The sequence below is a fragment of the Gopherus flavomarginatus genome, chromosome 4, assembly GCF_025201925.1.
Source record: "Gopherus flavomarginatus isolate rGopFla2 chromosome 4, rGopFla2.mat.asm, whole genome shotgun sequence".
NCBI classification, from domain to species: domain Eukaryota; kingdom Metazoa; phylum Chordata; order Testudines; family Testudinidae; genus Gopherus; species Gopherus flavomarginatus.
The window spans coordinates 182,150,952-182,174,137 of NC_066620.1; the positions used below are offsets into that span (position 1 = coordinate 182,150,952).

At 42.9% G+C, this 23,186-nt stretch overlaps 1 protein-coding gene across 3 annotated transcripts in view; it reads right to left on the reverse strand.

Moving 5' to 3' along the window:
* Positions 1 to 23,186, reverse strand: part of EIPR1 (EARP complex and GARP complex interacting protein 1) — a 181,762-nt gene that overhangs the window by 38,955 nt on the left and 119,621 nt on the right. The window lies entirely within an intron of this gene.

A 23,186-nucleotide genomic window follows, 5' to 3' on the forward strand; every position in this document is an offset into this window, starting at 1 on the left:
TTTGAGCACTAGCCTGCTAAACCCAGGGTTGTGAGTTCAATCCTTGAGGGGGCCACTTAGGGATCTGGGGCAAAAATCAGTACTTGGTCCTGTTAGTGAAGGCAGGGGGCTGGACTCAATGACCTTTCAAGGTACCTTCCAGTTCTAGGAGATAGGTATACCTCCAATTACAAAAATAATAATAATAATGCTGGAAAGTTGAATCCTCATGTCAGGCACAGCGTCAAGTCTATTCCTATATTTGGTTTTTGTTGCAGTATAATATGAAAATACCATCTCACATAAACAAGTTGTAGCAAAAGGAAGGAGCACTCCAACTGCACGTTTAGCCACATTAGGATACTCTTCTATTAGGCAGCTCCAAAAATTATTCTGCGGAAGAGCCTTAAACTTTTGTTTCAAATCAGAGTCAGAAATAAGTCAATTAGGCTTTCATAATTGTGCTCATTAAAGCCAACCGGTTTGGCTGTAATTACAAATGGATTTCGAACCCAAGCATCATCATCAGTAGTTGTAGGAAAATATTCTAATAAAGAGGACTGCAAGTCATGTAAGTGCTATAAAATGGTGCTGGAATCTTCTTCATGGACTGTAGAATTTATTTCAGTCAGAAATTCATGTACTGCAGGGAAGCAGTCGAAGTTATTCCATTCTACAGAAGATGCCCAGAATTCCAGCTTCTTTTTTAACGATGAAATTTTATCCGTTGTAGTAAAAATAGTCACATTCTTTCCTTGCAGTGACAGATTAATTTCATTTAATTTTGCAAAAATAGCTGCAAGATACACAAGTCTCATTAGCCACGAGGAATTTGTCAGTCATTAAATTTTCATCCTGAATTATCTGAAGTGAAGAATACCAGTAGTTCACTGTGAAGCTCAAAAAGCCTCACAAGCACTGTTCCTCTGGATAGCCACCTCACTTCTGTATGTAAAAGAAGCGCCTTGTGCTGACTACCCATTTCCTCACACAAAAATTTAAATAACATGGATTGACGTGGTCGAGATTTGACAAAATTGATAATTTGTACTGCTTCATCGAGCACAATTTTCAGATATTGTGGTATTTTTTTTAACTGCAAGTGCTTGTCTGTGTAAAACACAATACAATGGCTCTCAGTGCTTTCTGGTGCCACACTTATGATTCACGTTACAGCTCCCTTCATCTTCCCGATCATTGCCCGAGCACCATCAGTACATATATCAATAATTTTCCTCAACTAATTTCATGCTTTCTGATAAAATTGTTGATGCAATTGAATATTTCTTCTCCAGTTGTGTTGCTGTGCAGAGATTCACATCTGAGCAGGTCCTCTTCAATAATATTATTAAATCTATATCGGATAAATACTAGTAGCATAGCAACTCCTTAAACATCAGTGGACTCATCTAGCTGCAATGAATACTCATAGCAAATTTTCAGACGGCAAACTATGTCATCGGCAAGATCTTTAATATGGTGTGCAACAGTATTACTTGACAACTGTACAGCATCAATTTTTCTTTTCTTTTTTTTTTTAACCAGACTGCTTGCTCAACATGCATGTTAAAATATCTTTCGTGCAAGGCTTGATAAGCATTTCTCCAATAGTGTGAGCTTCTCTGGCAAGGGCTATACGGTAACTTACTCAATAAGGGTATGGCTACATTTGGAATTTCAAAGCGCTGCCGCGGCAGCGCTTTGAAGTGTGAGTGTAGTCAGAGCGGCAGCGCTGGGAGAGAGCTCTCCCAGCGCTGCATGTAAACCACATCCCTTACGGGTGTAGCGTGCAGCGCTGGGAGCCACGCTCCCAGCGCTGCTGCCCTGATTACACTGACGCTTTACAGCGCTGTATCTTGCAGCGCTCAGGGGGGTGTTTTTTCACACCTCAGTTGCAGCACTGTAAAGTGTGAGTGTAGCCAAGCCCTAAGATGCCTCTGCACTTCTGTTGTCTCTTTTAGCAATTTTAATCATTGAAAGTTTACAATTTCCAAGTGAGTCATGCTGCCTCTTGAAAAAACTTATATCTTTGTCTTTGTATTCAGTAGGCTTGGTTTCCAAATGCCTATGAACCTTAGCAGGAGCCAATGAATTCTTTGCTAGTATTTTGTTGCGCACAGCGCAGAGTGCATCAGGAACATCTTTATTTCCAACACACATAAAACCGAAAGACAACTTTCATCATACTTTCATTTCGGTCTTTTAACACCTGCTTCTTGTTTTTTTATATACTTCGGTGGAAATTCTTTCACCTTGGATAACTCACGAGTACTAATAGATTTTTCAGCAACAAAAGACTGTGATTGTTCATCCTAATTTTGAAGTGTCAGAATATTATGCTCATTTATTTTGGCCACAGTTGGAGTACCAGAAGAACTTGCTTTTCATTTCAAAGTTCCTTCTTTTAGCCACAAATCCATGGTGATTAGGTTTAGTAACAATACAGCTCTACCCCGATATAACGCAACCTGATATAACACAAATTCACATATAACACGGTAAAACAGTGCTCCGGGGGGGTGGGGCTGCGCACTTCGGCGGATCAAAGCAAGTTCGATATAATGCATTTTCACTATAACACAATAAGATTTTTTTGGCTGCCGAGGACAGCATTATATCAGGGTAGAGGTGTATGTAGAAATACTGATTTTTGTCAAATTTTCTTTGTCACAAATATTTATATTGTTTCGAGAGAAGCTAGTTTAGTTGTGCTTGTCGCACACATGGTAAAGACCCACAGGTTTGAACGTGTTGAGTGAAAAAGTTATATTCAACATGGACTAAAGAGAATGGTGTGTGCATACCACTGCAGTTTGCACAGCCTCAAGTGGAAGGGGTATGACGTCACTAACTGAAACATGTCCTAAAGGGGTAGACATCAACATACTTGCATGCCACATTCTCTTTACGCCATGATATTGAATATGAGATCTATCAATAACCGGAAAAAGAGTTGTGTTAAATTATAGTCATTCAAAAAGAGTTGTAAACTACACTTCAAATATGTCAAATTTAAAATTAAAAAAAAATTTAAAGACCCTTTTTTCTAATTATGATTCTTTCATGGAACACCTATTCACATCATGCGGAACACCAGTGTTCTGTTGAACATAGTTTGGGAAACACTGATCTATCCCAACACCCTCCTACAGCAGCTAACCACATGTTCAGGCATGTGGCTCAAAATATGAACAAGAGGCATCCCTGACTATCTTCTCACGGCTGTTATAGTGTTTTCTATGGGATGCCTTGCTGGCTGCTTGAATCATCAAACAAGTCTCCTGCCCATGATTAAGGCTTTCTTCCTTGCTCTCACAAATATCATGAAGAACACAAAAAAGCAATTATAAAGGTCAGAACATTTTTTCTGCTGCTTCCAACCTATTCCATAAACAGTGCCATCTGCCTTTTAACCAGCTAAAAGTACACACAACTACCAAGCACCTACCGAGGAAGTAGTTAAAATGTTCCTTCCTTCTGTCCAAATGGCCTGAAATTACTTCATTGATAAGACGGGGTGTCTCAGAATAATCGAACCAATCTTCACACCATTAATGTCCACCATGGTCTTGGAAGCAGCAAGTCCTTTCTCTCCATTAATTTAAACAGAAATGAGTTCAGAAAGATCCTAGCATCACTGACCCTTCCAGACAATCCTGAGTTTACATCTTTAAACTTGCTATGGTGGTCTACGAGTCCTTGGAGGACTATAGAGAAATATTCCTTTCTGTTTATAAATTCCTGAGGGTGGAGAGGGACGATAAATGATAGACGAGTGTGTTCCATCAATTACCCCAATACAGTCTCGGAACTCTGTACTGTCAATGATCTCTTGAATATTACCCAGCTTTAGGATCTGGTTAGACAGCACCTTATCAATAACCTTCATGAGAATGGCCCCAACAGTTGATCTCCCTGTTCCAAATTAGAGAGTGGCATTCTGAGCTAGCCAGCTTCCAGATGGCAATGGTGACCTGCTTCTCCCCATGTATGGGGCACTGCATATGTTGGTACATTGTTGCTGCAGCTCCGGGGTCAGTTCCACATAGTGTAGAAGGGTGGAATGTTGTTACTGCTGCCAAGTTCTTACAGCTGCTCGGTGCTTCTCTCTTTGGAGCTCTGGTACTAACAGCTTTAGCAGAGAGTGCAGCCTGCTAATTCACAGATCTCCATGTTACTCATAGGGAAAGACCACAGGCATGGTTCAGTGACAAAGGTACTCAGCCAAGCTGCACTCAAGGCATAGTCCTAAAGACTTGCAAAATGTGCATAAATACATTAACACAGAAGTGTCCCATGGCAAGAAGCAGCTCAGGCCATGTCTACATCTAAAATTTTGCAGCGCTGGTTGTTACAGCTGTATTAGTACAGCTGTATAGGGCTAGCGCTGCAGAGTGGCCACACTTACAGCAACCAGCGCTGCAAGTGGTGTTAGATGTGGCCACACTGCAGCGCTGTTGGGCGGCTTCAAGGGGTTTCGGGGAACGCGAGAGCAAACCGGGGAAGGAGACCAGCTTCGCCGCGGTTTGCTCTCGCGTTCCCCGAACCGCCGAGCAAGCAGGTCTCCTTCCCTGCGGTTTGCAGGGTGGTTCGCGGAACGCGAGAGCAAACCGCAGCGAAGCTGGTCTCCTTCCCCGGTTTGCTCTCGCGTTCCCGGAACCACCCTGCAAACCGCAGGGACGGAGACCTGCTTGCTCGGGGTTCGGGGAACGCGAGAGCAAGCCGGGGAAGGAGACCAGCTTGATTACCAGAGGCTTCCTCAGGTATGCTGGGATACCTGCTTATTCCACGGAGGTCAAGAAAAGCGCTGGTAAGTGTCTATACTTGATTACCAGCGCTGGATCACCAGCGCTGGATCCTCTACACCCGAGACAAAACGGGAGTACGGCCAGCGCTGCAAACAGGGAGTTGCAGCGCTGGTGGTGCCCTGCAGATGTGTACACCTCCTAAGTTGCAGCGCTGTAACTCCCTCACCAGCGCTGCAACTTTCTGATGTAGACAAGCCCACAGTCTGCAGCGGGAGTCTCTGCTGTTGTGTACCTCAGCCACACAAAAGGTTAAGGAAAAGTACCCTGACATTTATGGACTGAGACAAACAACTAGGAAACAACTTACGTGCCATCTTACATGTTTCATAACATCTGTTTGTTACCTCCCCTTGTTCCTGACATCTCGGAAGAAACATCCTTATCCATTGTTCTGTCAAACCATCTTATCTTGTACTAGATTGGAGTGTATCTGGTACTAGCCTTCTGAAGTATTTACGTAAATATCTAGTGCCTAATCCTCTTAGGAGCGCCTATGTTTTAGCAATGACATCAGCAATTTTTTCCAAGTTCACACCCCAGATGGTGAACTTGTAAGTATCTGCTTGAATACATGGTCTGACTTGGGTTCGCAGCCTCTGATTCAGGCCTCAGATCTTACACCAAGCCCAGAGCTCCAGGCTCTCTTTATATATTACACGTAGAGCTCGAAAACGGTTGCCTTCACCATTCTGAAATTCTCTTATCACTGCTGGTCATCCCAGGCTGCAGAAGGATCCTTTCCCACAACTCATGCTGGTTTCCCAGGATCATAAATGCTGCTGAATACTGTGTAGCTGACCAAAGAATGAGTCCTCTAGTTCCAACAGCTTGGCATAGATCTATTTTCCCTGCTTGTCCTGCTGCCACTGCTTCAGAGTGTTCTCCTGATGCCACCACAGAACATTATTATGCTTCTGTATAATCGGTTTTGTCGTATGATGGGCAGAGTCCAATACTGAATTCATCCAGCTTTGCCAGCCTTTGCTTATTTGTCCTTGTCATTATAGTGGTGTGGAGCATTGTTGGATCCACAATGGCCAACAGCAATTCAAAAATGGTGCAACCCCACCCAGAAATGAAGTCTGGAGTGGAGACAGTGCAAATAATTTTTTTTTTAATTTGAACACACTTGGTTTCCCACAATTCACAGAGAAATAATCCCAAAATTCACACTGCTTGGCAAACTCTCCACAAACCCATACAGAGTGACAACCTCTGGACGTAACTAGCTACAACCTCTCTCCTTATTCCCAATACAAGGTCACAAGCTCAGCACTCATGGCCCCATACAGCTCTGGGCAACAGTGATACTGAGTCCAGCTCTGATTTGTCTTTCTTGGGTGATTCCTCCTTGGCAGAGTGCTCCTCCTGGCTCCTATGCCGAGGCATCCCCAGTCAGCCTCTGTGTCCCTCCTAGGCTGTGCAGACAGGTTCACAGCTGCTTCACTATGTGAGGCCTGCTTGCTGTAGCCCTTTTTGTCCAGAGCTCCAGAAACACGTTCCCTTTTGCTCTCCCTCTCCACACTCCTCAAACAGCACTTCCTCTTCCTGGAACAATCAATACTTCTTGCCCTCAGGACAAAGTTGTAAAGGGGCCTTGCTCTCTAAAACCTAAAGTGATTACACTAAATTGCATCAAAAAAGTTCTGGATTAAACTTCCCTGTGCAGACACACCCTAAGTTTCACAGCTGCCATTCAGAAATCAAATGTCAACTCTGCTCTTCTGCTGCTTAAGGAAGTATAAGCAGCAGCCAAGTGATTACAGCTATTTCCCTTTGCCTTTGGTGATGACACCCAAATCCTAATCATTCATATTGGCCTCCAGCTAGTAGGTTTCTGTTAAGAATAGAAAGCGTTAGAAACAAAATAGCATTTGAATGATTTCTGAATATCTATAGGACAATTTACTGATTCAGATACTTTGAGAACTGAATCAAGAAAGTGATGCTTTCAAGAAACAGGAATGCTGGGATTTTTTTGGGGAAAAATTGGTACGGACATTTATTTTCTCAGACACTAAAAGCAAGCATGCAATCCAAGTCCAAACTATATTAACTAGAAGGCATTTTTCTCCCCAAGGGCAGAAAAAATAAAATTCGAAACATTAACTCAAGTTAATCCATAAGAAAGTTACATTATCTGGGGTTGATGGGTTATATTAGTTTACTCAGATTACAAGTAAACAATTTAAAGATCTTTGTGTATAAACTAAAGAGGAATAAAGCAAAATGCAACACTTTTGTAGAGCTGAAATAAAATTAAAACAAACAATATTGCTTTGGATTAAGTAAACTCTATCAATTGTTTAATCATCATTACAGAAATCACACACACTATCTACTTTTGCGTTTATTAAAGGCAATACGCAAACTCTGGTAGATTGCAACTAATGAAGGAGAAATATTTTGATTAACTGAAAAATCCAGAGCACTGCAGGTGGTTGGGAAGGAATTACTAAAACAGATTTGAAGAACATATAGTGTTGCAGAGGAAAGCTCTACTTGTCTTAACAAACTTTACTAAAATAATTAAAAATTTTCAATGAAATACTTTACATGCTATGTTTACTGGTAAAATGTGGGTCCAAAATATTATTATTTCTATTAAGTTAGTGCCCAGGATTCCTAGTTACAGACCAGTACCCCATTGGTAGGGCCCTACCAAATTCACGGTCCATTATGGTCAATTTCATGGTCATAGGATTTTAAAAAATCATAAATTTCATGATTTCAGCTATTTAAATCTGAAATTTCACAGTTTGTAATTGTAGGGGTTCTGACCCAAAACAGAGTTGTGGGAGGGTCGTGAGGTTATTGTGGGGTGGGGGTGAGGGGGAGTTGTGGTACTGCTACTCTTATTTCCGCACGTTGCTAGCGGCGGAACTGCCTTCAGAGCTGGGTGGCGGCTGGAGAGCAGCGGCTGCTGGCGCGGAGCCCAGCTCTGAGGGCAGAGCTACTGCAAGCAGCAATGAAAAAATAAAGATGGCATGGTATGGTATTGCCATCCTTACTTCTGTGCTGCTGCCTTCAGAGCTGGCCCTCAGTCAGCAGCCACCACACTCTGGCTACCCATCTCTGAAGGCAACAGTGCAGAAATAAGGGTGGCATGGTATGGTATTGCCACTCCTACTTCTGCGCTGCTGCTGGCGGGGCGCTGCCTTCAGAGATGGGCGCCTGGCCAACAGCCACACTCTCCAGCCGTGCAGCTCTGAAGGCAATGCAGAAGTAAGGGTGGCAATACTGCAACCCCCCCTAAAATAATCTTGCAACTCCCCTGCAAATCACATTTGTGTCAGGAGGACCCCCAATTTGAGAAATGATAGTCTCCGCTGTGAAATTTGTATAATATAGGGTAAAAGCACACAAAAGACCAGATTTCACAGAGGGAGACCAGATTTCGAGGTCCATGATGCATTTTTCATGACGGCGAATTTGGTAGGACCCTACCCATTGGTCTAGGCACTGTATAAACAAAAAACAATCCTTGCCTCAAAGAGAAAACTACAGATTTACTCAATGGAATTTGGAAGACCATTTTTCAGTACCATTCAAACAACAACATTATTGAAAGAGTTCTACTTAATGCTGGCTCGAAGAAAATTAAAAATCCATAGTGTTCAAATTGAAAATACCTTATTAGTTTCTATTTCTCAGCATTATTCAGTATGTCTAAATAGCAACCAAACTTATCCTAATTCCATATAATAAGTAGTTATATAATGAGGAAGGCCAAAAAAGAATTTGAAGAACAGCTAGCCAAAGACTCAAAAAGTAGTAGCAAACATTTTTTGAAGTATATCAGAAGCAGGAAGTCCCTGGACGACAGAGATTCTAAAGGAGCACTCAAGGACTATAAGGCCACTGCGGAGAAACTAAATGAATTATTTGCATCAGTCTTCATGACTGGGGATGTGAGGGAGACTCCCAAACCTGAGCCATTATTTTTAGATGACAAATCTGAGGAACTGTCCCAGATTGAAGTGTCATTAAAGGAGGTTTTGGAAAAAAATGATAAATTAAACTATAAGAAGTCACCAGGACCAGACGGTATTCATCCAAGAGTTCTGAAGGAACTCAAATATGAAATTGCAGGACTACTAACTGTAGTCTGTAACCTATCATTTAAACTACCTTCTGTACCAAATGACGTGAGGTAGCTAATGTGAAGCCAATTTTTAAAGAGGGCTCCAGAAGGGATCCCAGCAATTAAGGGCCGGTAAGCCTGACTTCAGTACCGGGCAAACTGATTGAAACTATGGCAAAGAACAAAATTGTCAGACATATAGATTAACATAATTTGTTAGGGAAGTGTTAACATGTTTTTTGTAGAGGGAAATCATGCCTCAACAATCTACTAGAATTCTTTGAGGGAGTCAACAGGCATGTGGACAAGGGGGAATCCAGAAAATATAGTGTACTTAGATTTTCAGAAAGCCTTTAACAAAGTCCCTCACCAAAGGTTCTTAAGCAAAGTAAGCTGTCATGGGATAAGAGAAAAAGTCCTCTCATGGATCAGTAACTGGTTAAAAGATAGGGAACAAAGAGTAGGAATAAATGGTCAGTTTTCAGAATGGAGAGAGGTAAATAGGTGTCCCCCAAGGGTCTGTACTGGGCTGAAATTTTTCATGCAAGTTGTCCACCTCAGGTTGATACTTATTTTATTTATCTATTTGAAATTTCAGCCAAAACAATTCAGCCATTTCTGAAAATGAGATTAAGGAAAACAACATTGATTTTCAATGTTAAAACAATTTTGGCTAACTTTTCTTTGAAACTCTAGTGTTAGTGACTTGAAATTTGGCAGGAGGGTAGACTGTGTGTTAAGGATATGCCTTTTTCCATCCCTATGAAAATCTGCCCAAATATGGTCAAGTTAAAGCCTTTGAAAAAAAAAAAACACAGTTCATTCATGCTCAGCAGAGATTTGCTACAGTTTAACAGGTAAAATCTGAAAATCCTGTCTTCACTGAACATGCTCAGGCTTCTCACAGCTCCCAGTGCTGACCAAACTCCTACTACTATCAGTTACTCCAGTAGCTCAAGTTGCAGAAGTCAGTGTAGTGACTTTAAAACCTCTAACCCTGCTGGTGAACCTGACGACATATGCTTCTTCTCCCTCTCATTTTACTTAAAAAACAAAAATAAAAAGCAAAACTCCACCATAATACATTAAAAGAACATTACTAAGGTTGCAAAGCCAAGCACTCAGAAATTGGGAAATGCCAGAATTAAGGTTGCCTGTGCCTATGCACAGGATCCCTGCCTCATTCAGCGCATAGAATGAATGCTGTTCATGTAATAAACAGCTGTTCAATCTTTTATTTTTAATTCATTGTTCAGTGTGTGGCTTGTTCACGGCACACTATTCAAACCCTACACTGAGGACATAATTATTAACTTCCTCATGGACTATGGTGCTCATCACTTCAGTATTTGAAAGCTTCCCAAACATTAATGAATGCTGCCAACTCTCACAACTTTATAGTGCTGTAGGCAACTAATCTCAGTACCCCGTTGAGCTAGGTCCAGTATAAAAACATAGCAAGAGACAGTCCTTAATCCTGCCCTAAAGAGTTTACAATCTAGTGCAAAGCATGGTGGTGAATTTGGGATGTGGAAGCTGGAACTGGGATTCAAGCTCATTTTATGAAGAGGTTGCTAAAGTATCAATTCCTACTGAGATAGGGAAGAGTTAAATTGTTGATCTACAAGTGAAAGGTTCTATAATTCATTAGACATGCCCTGATGCATCCAGTCCACTGTAAATCTAATGTTACATCTTTGAGAGCAAGGTTTGCTTTCTGAAAAGATGGTTTAATGAATTTACAGGTGTGATCTTTTTGGAGTACACACCACCAGGGTCTTCTACTTTCCAGACATAAAGGCAAAATCTCCCACACTTTGTTTTCCGTGTGAGACAATGTCTCCATTACAGATGCCACAGTGGCACAGCTACAGCACTGCAGCTGTGCCGTTGTAGCACCACAGTGTAGACCAGTGGTGGCAACCTGTAGCCCACAGGCTGCATGCGGCACTTCAAGGTAATCCTCTGGCAGGCTGCCAGACAGTTTGTTTACATTTGCACGGCCACCCACAGCTCCCAGTGGCCAAGAACGGCGAACGACAACCACTTGGAGCTGTGGGCAGCCATGCAAATGTAAATAAACTGTCTGGCGGTCCGCCAGCAGATTATCCTGATGGGCAGCAAGTTGCCCACCCCTGGTGTAGACATTTGCAACAGTGACAAAAGGGGTTTTTCTGTCACTGTAGTTAATCCACCCTCCAAGACGTTTTTACCTAGCAGCTCTGTGTTCTTGGGGAACCAGGGCGCAGTACCCAGCCTGTCTAACTCACAAAAGACCTTCCCCCAGCCCCAGCCTCTGCTTGAACCAAAGCAGATCAGAAGAAAGACTTTTAAAAAGCAATGAAAAGGCAATGGGAGACACATCTAAACCCCTGGGATAAGAATGACAGAATTAAGGAAACTCCCCTAGCCTCATTTGCATCGAAGATGGGACAAGGAGGCATCTCCATTAGCATACAGAATGGAGAACAGAGATTCCAAGGCAAGAACCGCACTGAACTCTGGCACCAGAAAAGCAGGGAAGCACTGCATGATGGGGGAATCTCTGCTCCAGATGTTAATGAACCCACACCTGCACATACACAGCTCAGTAGTCATCAGACCAATTCTAGTAATAAATCCTTTATTGGTATCCAGAACAGTGAAGCTGCCTAATTGCATTGTGACTTCCCTCCAAGGATCACCATCCATAGCCAGAAATGATCAGCTCCCATTGTCTAGTCTGAACAAAGCAACTTTGGTATACTCCCTTGAGTCATCAGTTTACATATAAACAAATCTAGTGTTCTCCCTTGAAGCATTGCCGTTTCTCTACAAAATCCCAGACCCATCCTCAAGTAAGTGTTCTGATGCCTGGATACAAAAACTGCATCAATTCTACTGGGACTTCATCTTCTCCTGACAGATCATGCTGGGGGTTCTGCCTGTCTCCAGCACTCTGGACCCTCAGCTACCATCACTACCTGGGACCCCCGATTGATTCAAGATTCAAAGCGTGGTGAGAACCCATCTCTCTCTCTCTCTCTCTCTCTCAGTATAGCCTTCTGACCCTGACTTGTGTGATCAGATATAGATTTGTAAACTTGACTTTTATAATCAAATTTAAGTTAGATTTATTATAACAACTGTTTTGTCTGGCTGCCCTATGGTTATTACCTGGCATTAAATAACTTTCCTGATTAAGCTGGTTGTTTCTCTCTCTCTCTCCCTCTCCCCCCCCGTCCCCCAGGTTCTTTTTTTGGTTTCCTCATTCGCTCTGCAGCAACAGCCCTTGTACCTAAGCTAAAAGATTCCTGCACCACCCACAAATCCTGTGGGGTTTGCTCATCAAGTGGGTTACTACCAGAACAATCGTAACGTGAAAGTGGGGACAGAGATGTGCTGAACCTGGGACATATGAGGGTGACAGCTTGGAAGTGCCGCTCGACCCAACCTACTGAGTCTAGGGACATATAAGGGGTCAGCTTGGGAGTGCTGATTAATCTGGTCCTCTCAGACTTGGTGTGTGTGTGCTCGTCTCTCTCCTTGATTCTGGGGCTGGAAGAACCCAGCCCTGGGGAACCTAAGTCCTGTAGGCTAGCTACATTGGGAAGGAACTGGCAGCAGGGAGAAGTAGAGCTCCGTATGAGAACACAAGTGATATAAGCAGTACATTGATAGAAATACATAACCCACACCCAGAAGACTAACCCTAATAAATGAGCATACCCCAAAGTAACGGGCAAAGCTGGTAACAAGGTGGAAGCTACGTTGATGAAAAAAAATTTCCATCAATGTGGTGGTGTCTACACGAGGGTTTAGGTCAGCTTACGTCTCTTAGGGGTATGAATTTTTCACACCCCTGAACAACGTCACCAGGTCAACCTAAGTTTTAGGTGTAGACAAGTTTTAAATGCGCTCTGAAGGCTTGTCTTCACTGCAAAGTTAATTCGAGCATTAGCCCTTACTCAAGTCCCGTCTATTAACAAAGCCCACTCCCATCTCGAGCGATGGGGTGCTTTTAACTCAAGTGGCTGGTCCAAGAGTGGGCATATACTAAAACTAGAGTGGACACAACTTGTCAGACGTTAACATGACTATTCGGTAGTGTGGACCACTTGAGTACAGCTAGTTCTCTAATGCCTTCCCACAATTCTCGCCTTTACCCAGAAAGGGCAGAAAAGTTCTCCCACAACTCATGGGGAAAGAACTAATAGTGGCTTAACTTAATGCAGTGCTAAGAACCATGGGATGTGCTGCCCAGCAATCTCTGTGCCACATGATTGCGTATAGCACCAGTATAGACACAACTTGACTTACCTGGCCAAATGGATGAGGTTTTCCTACTGGGCATCTGAGTGTGGCATCTCTCCCTCGTGCTCTTCCATGCAGGCTGTCCTGGACTACCTGCGTCATTTGAGGAACCAGGGCCTGGCAGACTCTTCCGTTAGAGTGCATCTCGCGGCCATCTCCGCTTTTCACCTGCCGATCCAAGGCCAGACGGTGTTTTCACATGACATGACGGTCAGATTCTTGATAGGGATTGAGAGACTCTTCCTGCAGGTACGAACCCTTATCCCACAGTGGGATCTTAACTTAGTCCTCTCTAGGCTCACTGGCCAGCCCTTTGAGCCGCTGGGCTCCTGCTCCATTTCCCTCCTGTCATGAAAGGTTGTTTTCTTGGTGGCAGTGATATCGGCAAGATGAGTCTCTGAAATCAAAGCCTTTACCTCAGAACTGCTGTACATAGTCTTCTACAATGACATGGTTCAGCTGCAGCCCCACCCGGCCTTCCTGTCAAAGGTGGTGTCTAACTTCCATATGAACCAGGATATCTTCCTCCCAGTGTTCTGTCCCAAACCACACAAGACCAGTGAAGAGAGGCATCTTCACACGCTGGACGTTCGAAGGTCCTTGGCTTTTTACCTAGAATGTACCAAGCCTTTCCGTAAATCAACTCAGCTCTTCATTGTTACAGCGGATAGGATGAAGAGCCTTCCACTGTCCTCATAGAGGATTTCCAATTGAATCACCTCTTGTATAAGGACCTGTTATGACTTGGCAGGGGTCCCGCTGCCGCCAATTGTCAGAGCCCACTCAACTAGAGCTCAGGCATCCTCGGCTGCCTTCCTGGCACACATCCCTATTCAGGACATCTGTAGAGCTGCAACATGGACCTCTGTCCACATGTTCACGTGCATTATGCCATCATTCACCTGGCCCAGAAACAACGGTGGGTTCGGCAGACCTGTGTTGTAATCTACACATCCATGAACTCCTACCTACATTCAGGGGTACTGCTTGGGAGTCACCTAATATGAATTAGCATGAGCAAGCACTCGAAGAAGAAAAGACAGTTACTTTTTCCATAACTGGTGTTCTTTGAAATGTGTTGCTTGTGTCCATTCCACAACCCACCCTCCTTCCCCACTAACAGAGTTTCTGGTAGGAAGGAACTGAGGATGGAGGGAGCCAGCAACACCCTTTATACGGCGCCATGCGGGCGCCACTCCAGAGGGCACCAGAGCCGGTCCCCTATGGATCCTGATAAGGGAAAAACTTCCGCCACCGGTGCATGTGGCAAGCACACACACCTAATATAGAATGGACATGACCAAACACTTCCAGAACTGACAGATTAGTCATATGACAAAAACAGTTTTCTCCTTTACTAACCACCTAATACATCATTGGGTTATTTTGTTTATTTTTCTCTCCCTGTGTCAAATTATTTTATTATATTTGGTAGTATAACACTTTAAGTACAATATTACACACACACACACACACACACACACACACACACACACACACACACAATACCATCCACTTAACACTAGTGAAAAAGTCTGAGGTCATTCATGAGAATCCTACCTGAAAATCAACAGAAGACGAGTGATTTTTCACATATTGTCCTGCCAGTTCCACATATTTTTCAGAAGATGACATCATAAAATGTCCAAAATGGAAAATAATATAGACAATGTTTCAAAAAGCTAGACAAGTGGTACAGTATTATGGGTTATTCGTATTAAAAGAAGGGAAGAAGAGAGGTCAAGAGAGTAAAAATCCTGTTGACAATTCAGAGTTATGAAATAGTATTCTTTAGTAAACCAAAATATAAAGTTAAGAGACGAAGTTTTAGAAAGGATCAGAATACAAGGTCAGGAGGTTATTGGAAAAGGGCTGGAAGTTGTATTCCAGTCAAATGCAAGTCTATTTCACTTGTTTTATGGTAAGTTTTCCCAAAATTTTCTTTTATATTATTCTTCTACATTTTTCTGCACACAGAGACAGGTGATGAAGAACATAATTTCAAGAACTCAAGGAGGTGTGAAACAATTATTTAAGTGCTTTCAGTTTTCTGACTTTGTCTACAATGAATCAGCTTCATATCTTGATAGATCTGAAGTTTTGTGCACCATATGAAGAAAATGGAGGGCTAGGACATGTGTAATAGACAGGGCTTAAATTCTCAGACAGTATTTCCCAGAGCCCTCCAGGCCATACTCCCCCGCAACATGCTATAAAAACACTGGGGGGAGGTTGAAAATATTTACCAGAGTACCATTCCAGACAGCTCCACTGAATGTAGGCCCTGGTAATAGACATCAGCATGTAATGCTATATTCTTTGGCAATTTCTGTAAAAGGAAAATGGATCAAACTATATCTATGATCCTGATATTGAATGTGCCCAACTGAACCTGCTACACTTGCACAGAGCCCCTTAGATACATTTGCACAGCCTGCAGAATTGAGCATCCCAGCTGTCATAAACAGATGGTTAAGGATTAATGTCTCTTTTACCTGTAAAGGGTTAAGAAGCTCAGTAAACCTGGCTGACACCTGACCAGAGGACCAATAGGGAGACAAGATACTTTCAAATCTTGGTGGAGGGAAGTCTTTGTTTGTGCTGTTTGTTTTGTTCGTTGTTCGCTCTTGGGGCTAAGAGGGACCAGACGTACACCCTGGTGTTCCCAATCTTTCTGAATCAGTCTTTCATGTTTCAAAATTGTAAGTATAGCCAGGCAAGGCGGATTAGTCTAATGTTTGTTTTCTTAACTTGTAAATGTATTTTTTTGCTGGAAGAAATTTTACCTCTGTTTGCTGTAACTTTGAATCTCAGGCTGCGGGAGCAAGAGTCCCTCTAGGCTATATGAATCTAAGGCCTGGTCTACACTATGCGTTTAAACCGATTTTAGCAGCGTTAAACCGATTTAACGCTGCACTGGTCCACACAACGAGGCCCTTTATATTGATATAAAGGGCTCTTTAAACCAATTTCTGTACTCCTCCCCGACGAGAGGAGTAGAGCTGAAATTGGTATTACCATATCGGATTAGGGTTACTGTGGCCGCAAATCAACGGTATTGGCCTCCGGGCGGTAACCCACAGTGCACCATTGTGACCGCTCTGGACAGCAATCTGAACTCGGAGGCACTGACCAGCTAGACAGGAAAAGCCCCGTGAACTTTTGAATTTCATTTCCTGTTTGCCCAGCGTGGAACTCTGATCAGCACGGGTGGCCATGCCATCCCAAATCCAAAAAGAGCTAAAGCATGAGCCGTAGAGGAGATACTGGATCTGATCGCTGCATGGGGAGGCAAATCTGTTCTATCAGAGCTCCGTTACAGAAGACGAAATGCCAAAGCATTTGAAAAAAATCTCCAGGCTATGATACAGAGTCCACAGCACAGTGCTGCGTGACAAGTGTAATGCAAAGCCAAAGAATCAAATGGACGCTCATGGAGGGAGAGAGCGGATACTGAGGACTCCAGCTATCCCACAGTCCCCAGCAGTCTCCGAAAAGTATTTGCATTCTTGGCTGAGCACCCAATGCCTGTAGGGTTAAACACATTGTCCAGGGTGGTTCAGGGTATAACTCGTTAATTTACCCCCCTCCCCCTCCGCGAAAGAAAAAGGAAAAAAATCATTCCTTGACTTTTTTCTATGTCACCCTATGTCTACTGCATGCTGCTGGTAGACGCGATGCTGCGGCAGTGAACAGCAGTATCCTTTCCCCTCCCCTCCCTGGTGGCAGACGGTACAATATGACTGCTATCCATCGTCATCATCAGCCCGTGAGGGCTCCTGGCTGGCCTCAGGTGAGGTTGGCCGGGGGTGCCTGTGTAAAAATAGGAATAACTCCCGGTCATTCCCAGCAGATGGTACAGAACGGCTGGTAACCGTCTTCATCATAGCAACTGGCGGCTGAGCTGCCTGGACTACCATAGCAGCGGGATGCTGGGCTCCTCTCCCCCGCACCGTTTAACGTCCTGCCTGGACTATCATAGCAGCTGGAGGCTGCCTCCCCCTCATTTTATTTCACTAACAAGTCAGTCTTTCTTATTCCTGCATTCTTTATTACTTCATCACACAAATGGGGGGACCACTGCAACAGTAGCCCAGGAGGGTTGGGGGAGGAGGGAAGCAACGGGCGGGGTTTTTGCAGGGGCACCCCCCGTGAATGGCATGTAGCTCATCATTTCTGCGGGATCTGACACGGAGCGGCTGTGCTCTCTGGTTCTCTGGTATACTGGTTCTCTAGTACACTTGCACCATATTCTAGGCAGGACTGACTATTTTTAGATACCATAAAGGAGGGATTGACTCGAGGAGTCATTCCCATTTTTGTCTTTGTGCCCCAGGTGGATCTCAGCCAGGGGCACCCATGACAGCAGCAGACGGTACAGAACGACTGATAACCGTCATCTCATCACCAATTTACAATGGCATGGCAGACATTACAGAACAATTGATAACCATCTCTGCTATTTTGCAAAGGCAAATGAATGCTGCTGTATAGTGCTGCAGCACCACGTCTGTTAGCAACATCCAGCAGACATACAGTGACAGTAAAAAAATAGCTGAACGGACTCCATGGTTGCCGTGCTATGGTGTCTGTCAGGACAATCCAGGGAAAAAGGGCGCAGAATGATTGTCTGTCATTGCTTTCACAGAGGAAGGAATGAGTGATGACATTTACCCAGCAAAGAATCCTGTGGCACCTTATAGACTAACAGACGTTTTGGAGCATGAGCTTTCGTGGGTGAATACCCACTTCCTCAGATGCATGTAGTGGAAATTTCCAGGGGCAGGTATATATATATGCTAGCAAGCAAGCTAGAGATAACGAGGTCAGTTCAATCAGGGAGGATGAGGCCCTGTTCTAGCAGTTGAGGTGTGAAAACCAAGAGAGGAGAAACTGGTTCTGTAGTTGGCAAGCCATTCACAGTCTTTGTTCAATCCTGAGCTGATGGTGTTAAATTTGCAGATGAACTGAAGCTCAGCAGTTTCTCTTTGAAGTCTGGTCCTGAAGTTTTTTTGCTGCAGGATGGCCACCTTAAGGTCTGCTATAGTGTGGCCAGGGAGGTTGAAGTGCTCTCCTACAGGTTTTTGTATATTGCCATTCCTAATGTCTGATTTGTGTCCATTTATCCTTTTCCGTAGAGACTGTCCAGTTTGGCCGATGTACATAGCATAGGGGCATTGCTGGCATATGATGGCGTATATTACGTTGGTGGATGTGCAGGTGAATGAACCAGTGATGGTGTGGCTGATCTGGTTAGGTCCTGTGATGATGTCACTGGTGTAGATATGTGGGCAGAGTTGGCATCAAGGTTTGTTGCATGGATTGGTTCCTGAGCTAGAGTTATTATGGTGCGGTGTGCAGTTACTGGTGAGAATATGTTTCAGGTTGGCAGGTTGTCTGTGGGCAAGGACTGGCCTGCCACCCAAGGCCTGTGAAAGTGTGGGATCATTGTCCAGGATGAGTTGTAGATCCTTGATGATGCGTTGGAGGGGTTTTAGCTGGGGACTGTATGTGATGGCCAGTGGAGTCCTGTTGGTTTCTTTCTTGGGTTTGTCTTGCAGTAGGAGGCTTCTGGGTGCACGTCTGGCTCTGTTGATCTGTTTCCTTATTTCCTTGTACGGGTATTGTAGTTTTGAGAATGCTTGGTGGAGATTTTGTAGGTGTTGGTCTCTGTCTGAGGGGTTAGAGCAGATGCGGTTGTACCCAGACTCACCCGCGACACTGTTTTTGCACCATCATGCATTGGGGTCTCAACCCAGCATTCCAATCGGCGGGGGAGACTGTGGGAACTATGGGATAGCTACGGGATAGCTACCCACAGTGGAACGCTCCAGAAATCGACGCTAGCCTCAGAACATGGACGCACACCACCGAATTAATGTGCTTAGTGTGGCCGCGTGCACTCGACTTCATACAATCTATTTTACAAAACCAGTTTATGTAAAATCAGAATAATCTGGTAGTGTAGACACCCTTAGTACCCTGTAAGCATTTTCCATCCTTATTTTTCAGAGATAATTTTTACCTTTTCTTTCTTTAATTAAAAGCTTTCTTTTTAAGAACCTGATTGATTTTTCCTTGTTTTGGAATCCAAGGGACTGAGTCTAAACTCACTAGGGATTGGTGGGCGGAAAAGGAAGGGAATGGTTAATTCCTCTTTGTTTTAAGATCCAAGGAGTTTGGATCTGTGTAGCTTCCCAAGGCAACCCAGGGAGGGGAAAGTCTGGGGGGCAAAGGAGGGGGAATGGTTTATTTCTCCTTTTTTTAAGACCCAAGGGGTTTGGATCTTGGGTTCCCCAGGGAAGGTTTTGGGGGAACAGGAAGTGTGCTAAACACTTTATTTTTGGCTGGTGGCAGAGTACCAAATTTAAGCTAGTAATTAAGCTTAAAAGTGATCATGCAGGTCCTCACTTTTTGGACGCTAAAGTTCAAAGTGGGGAAAAACCCTTGACACCAGTCCAGGTGGACAAACTCGGGCTAGTGGGGCTCACAATAGTGCACTAAAAATAACTATGTAGACAATGGTTTGAAGTGGCATCTCAAGCTTCGAAGCCCACCCCATTTTCTAGGCTTCAGATCCTGAGCTCCAGCCCAAGCCGCAACATCAAACTGTCGTCTACACAGCTATTTTTAGTGAAGTAGTGTGAGCTCCTCTAGCCCAAGTCTGTCAGCCTGGGTTGGGAGGCTCACTCCTGCAGGCTGTGTAGACACACTCTATAAGGTTTCAAAGGGGTCTGCCCAACCAGGGATCATGAGTTCATCTATTTTTAATAGTAGGTCTTATCATATGTTAAAATAAGTGACAATTTTCATCAGTAGATTGTTCTAATTACACAATTTCTTCACTATGTGAACATATAACATTTAAAGAATTTTGATTTTCAAAACAACTTGCTTGATATTAACTTTTTTACTAAATCAATTTATATATCTTCAATTTTGTTTCCTTAAGCATGCAACCTTAATACTGCATTAATGAAATGAAATCTTAAAGACATTTCAGGAAATATGATTATATTTGGATTAATGTTACTATCAGACCCTTAACGATAATTCTTCCATTATACTACTGAGGTGGAAGTCAAACTTAAACAGTTTACTGGGACTAAATCAGGAGGCCCAGACAATTTCCATCCAAGAATATTAAAGGAACTGGCACATGAAATTGCAAGTCCAATAGGAAGGATTTTTAATGAATCTGTAAACTTAGGGGTCATATCCAATGACTTGAGAATTGCTAATATAGTTTCTATTTTTAAGAAAGAGAAAAATGTGATTCAGGAAACTACAGGCCTGTTAGTTTGACCTCAATAGTATGCAAGATCTTTGAACAAATTTTTGAAGGAAAAGTAGTTAAGGACATAGAGGTGAACAGTAATTGGGATAAAACACAATTGGTTTTATAAAAGATAGATCACGCCAGATGAACCTCACTTCCTTCTTTGTCTAAAAAATCAGTTATCTTCTCAAAGGAAAAGCAGAAGATCTAATCTACCTGGATTTCAGTAGGGCATTTGATATTGTTCCCCATGGGAAATTATTAGTTAAACTGGAGAAGATGGGGATTAATATGAGAATTAAAAGGGGATAAGGAACTGGTTAAAGGGGAAACTACAACCGGTCATACTGAACAGTGAACTGTCAGGCTAGATTTCCTCAGGGATCGGTCTTTGGACCAATCTTATTTAAAGATTTTTATTACTGATCTTGGCACAAAAAGTGAGTGTGCACTAATAAAATGTGCGAATGACACAAAGTTGGGAGGTATTGCCAATATGGAGGAGGAAAGAATATCATACAAGAAGATCTGGGTGACCTTGTAAAACAGGAGTAATAAAAATGGGATGAAATTTAATGGCACAAAGTGCAAGGTCATGCATTTGGGGACTAACAACAAGAATTTTTGCTATAAGCTGGGGATGTTATCAGTTGGAAGTGACAAAGAAGAAAGCACCTGGGTGTGTGTATTGGTTGACCACAGGATAACTATGAGCCATCAATGTGCTGTGGCTGTGAAACAGGCAAATGCAGTCCTATGATGCATCAGACAAGGTATTTCCAGTAAAGACAGGGAAGTGTTAATATTATACAAGGCAGTGGTGAGAGACCTCATCTGGAATGGCGTGTGCAGTTCTGGTCTCCTGTAGTTAAGAAAAACAAATTCAGACTGGAACAGGTGTACAGAAGGGCTACTAGGATGATCTGAGGAATGAAAAACTACCTTCTGAGATGAGACTCAAAGAGCTTGGTTTGTTTAGCCTATCCAAAAGATGGCTATGCGGAGATAGGACTGCTCTGTAAAAATATATCAGAGGAATATACCAGGCAGGAAGTGGAGTTATTTAAGTTAAGTGCCAAAGTTAACATACGAACAAATGGATATAAACTGGCCTTCAAGTTTAGGCTTGAAATTAGGTGAAGCTTTCTAACCATCAGAGGAGTAAAGTTCTGGAACGGCATTCCAAGGGGAGCAGTGGGGGAGAAAAAACTAACTGGCTTCAAGACTGAGCTTGATAAGTTTATGAAGGCGATGGTCTGATGAGACAGCCTATAATGGCATGTGGCCCATCAGCGACTGACAGTAGCAAACATCTCTAACAGCCAGAGATGGGACACTAGATGGGGAGGGCTCTGAATTACTACAGAGAATTCTTTCCCAGGTATCTGCCTTGTTGATCCTGCCTACATGCTCAGGGTCTAACTGATTGCCATATTTGGGTTCGGGAAGGATTTTTCCCGGGGGGCAGATTGGCAGAGACTCTGGTAGTTTTTTGCCTGCCTTTGCGGCATGGTGCATGGGTCACTTGCAGGTTTAAACTAGCATAAATGGTGAATTCTCTATAACCTGATGTCTTTAAACCTTGATCTGAGGACTTCAGTAGCTCAGCCACAGGTTATGGGTCTATTACAGGAGTGGGTGGGTGAGGCTCTGTGGCCTACAAAGTGCAGGAGTTCAAACTAGATAATTATGATGGTCCCTTCTGACCTTAAAGTCTATGAACATATTCAGCTAGAAATATATTCATAACTAGTGCTTGAATACATGCAATGCAAAGTGTTACAATTATGAAAAACCTGTTTTTTGCATTTCCTGATAAAGTTTTTGTTTATTCCATTTTTGTTAGTGCATGTCATTTAAAAAAAATCAAAAGAAAATAAACTTACATTATGGGGTCAATAAACACTGGAAAGCACTTAAGTCCATCTCTATGTAGTATTGCACTTAAGCCTGTGCTTAATTGTCAACATGTGATGGTCTCCCATTGACTTGTGAAGCACATGATCAAATGCTGTCGTTAATGGATTTATTTTTCCAGAACGGGAGCCATAATACAGTCCATATAGTAATATTATGAAGCTGTTACAAGTCTTTTCCACTCGCAGTTAAAGTGTATGTTAAACTAGTAGGTGCGTTTACTGCAGTCAAACCACCTAGCACTGAGAGCTCCTGTGACCATACCGGCTAAGAAAGGATAAGCCTAGACAGTTCTTGCATAAAAGACCTCAAAGGAAAATCCAATTCGTATGAAAGAGGTACTAGTAAATTAAAAAAAAAAAAAAAAAAAGCAATGTTCGGCTAACTGCAGATTGAACCGTCAGGGGATATTGTGCTGTGAGATGGTGGGGGCTTTCTTTCTTTCTTAAAATGTGACCAAACTGATATCCAGATGAGCTTTGGTCCTTTAATTTCTCATGAAACTACTTGAAATAATAGGAACAACAACCTTAGCATTCTGGCCACATTCTACTTTGGGCAATTATATTGTGCTGACCTAAATTCCCCTTACTTTTTAAATTGGATGTGGAATAATCCATTTGCCCGTACCTTAAACTTTGATAGATCACAAAAAAGATGGCCCTTAATGCAGCATTTTGGTCTTAAACTTCGCAGAGAAGTAGGAGGAAATTGCTTGATTTCAGGTCTTTTAAAAGAATTATCTGGTTTTCAGATCAGCAAAGTGAAAATTTTCCTGATTGCTTCTTAAACCCCATACAAATGAAGGAAGAAGCTGTATGCTACA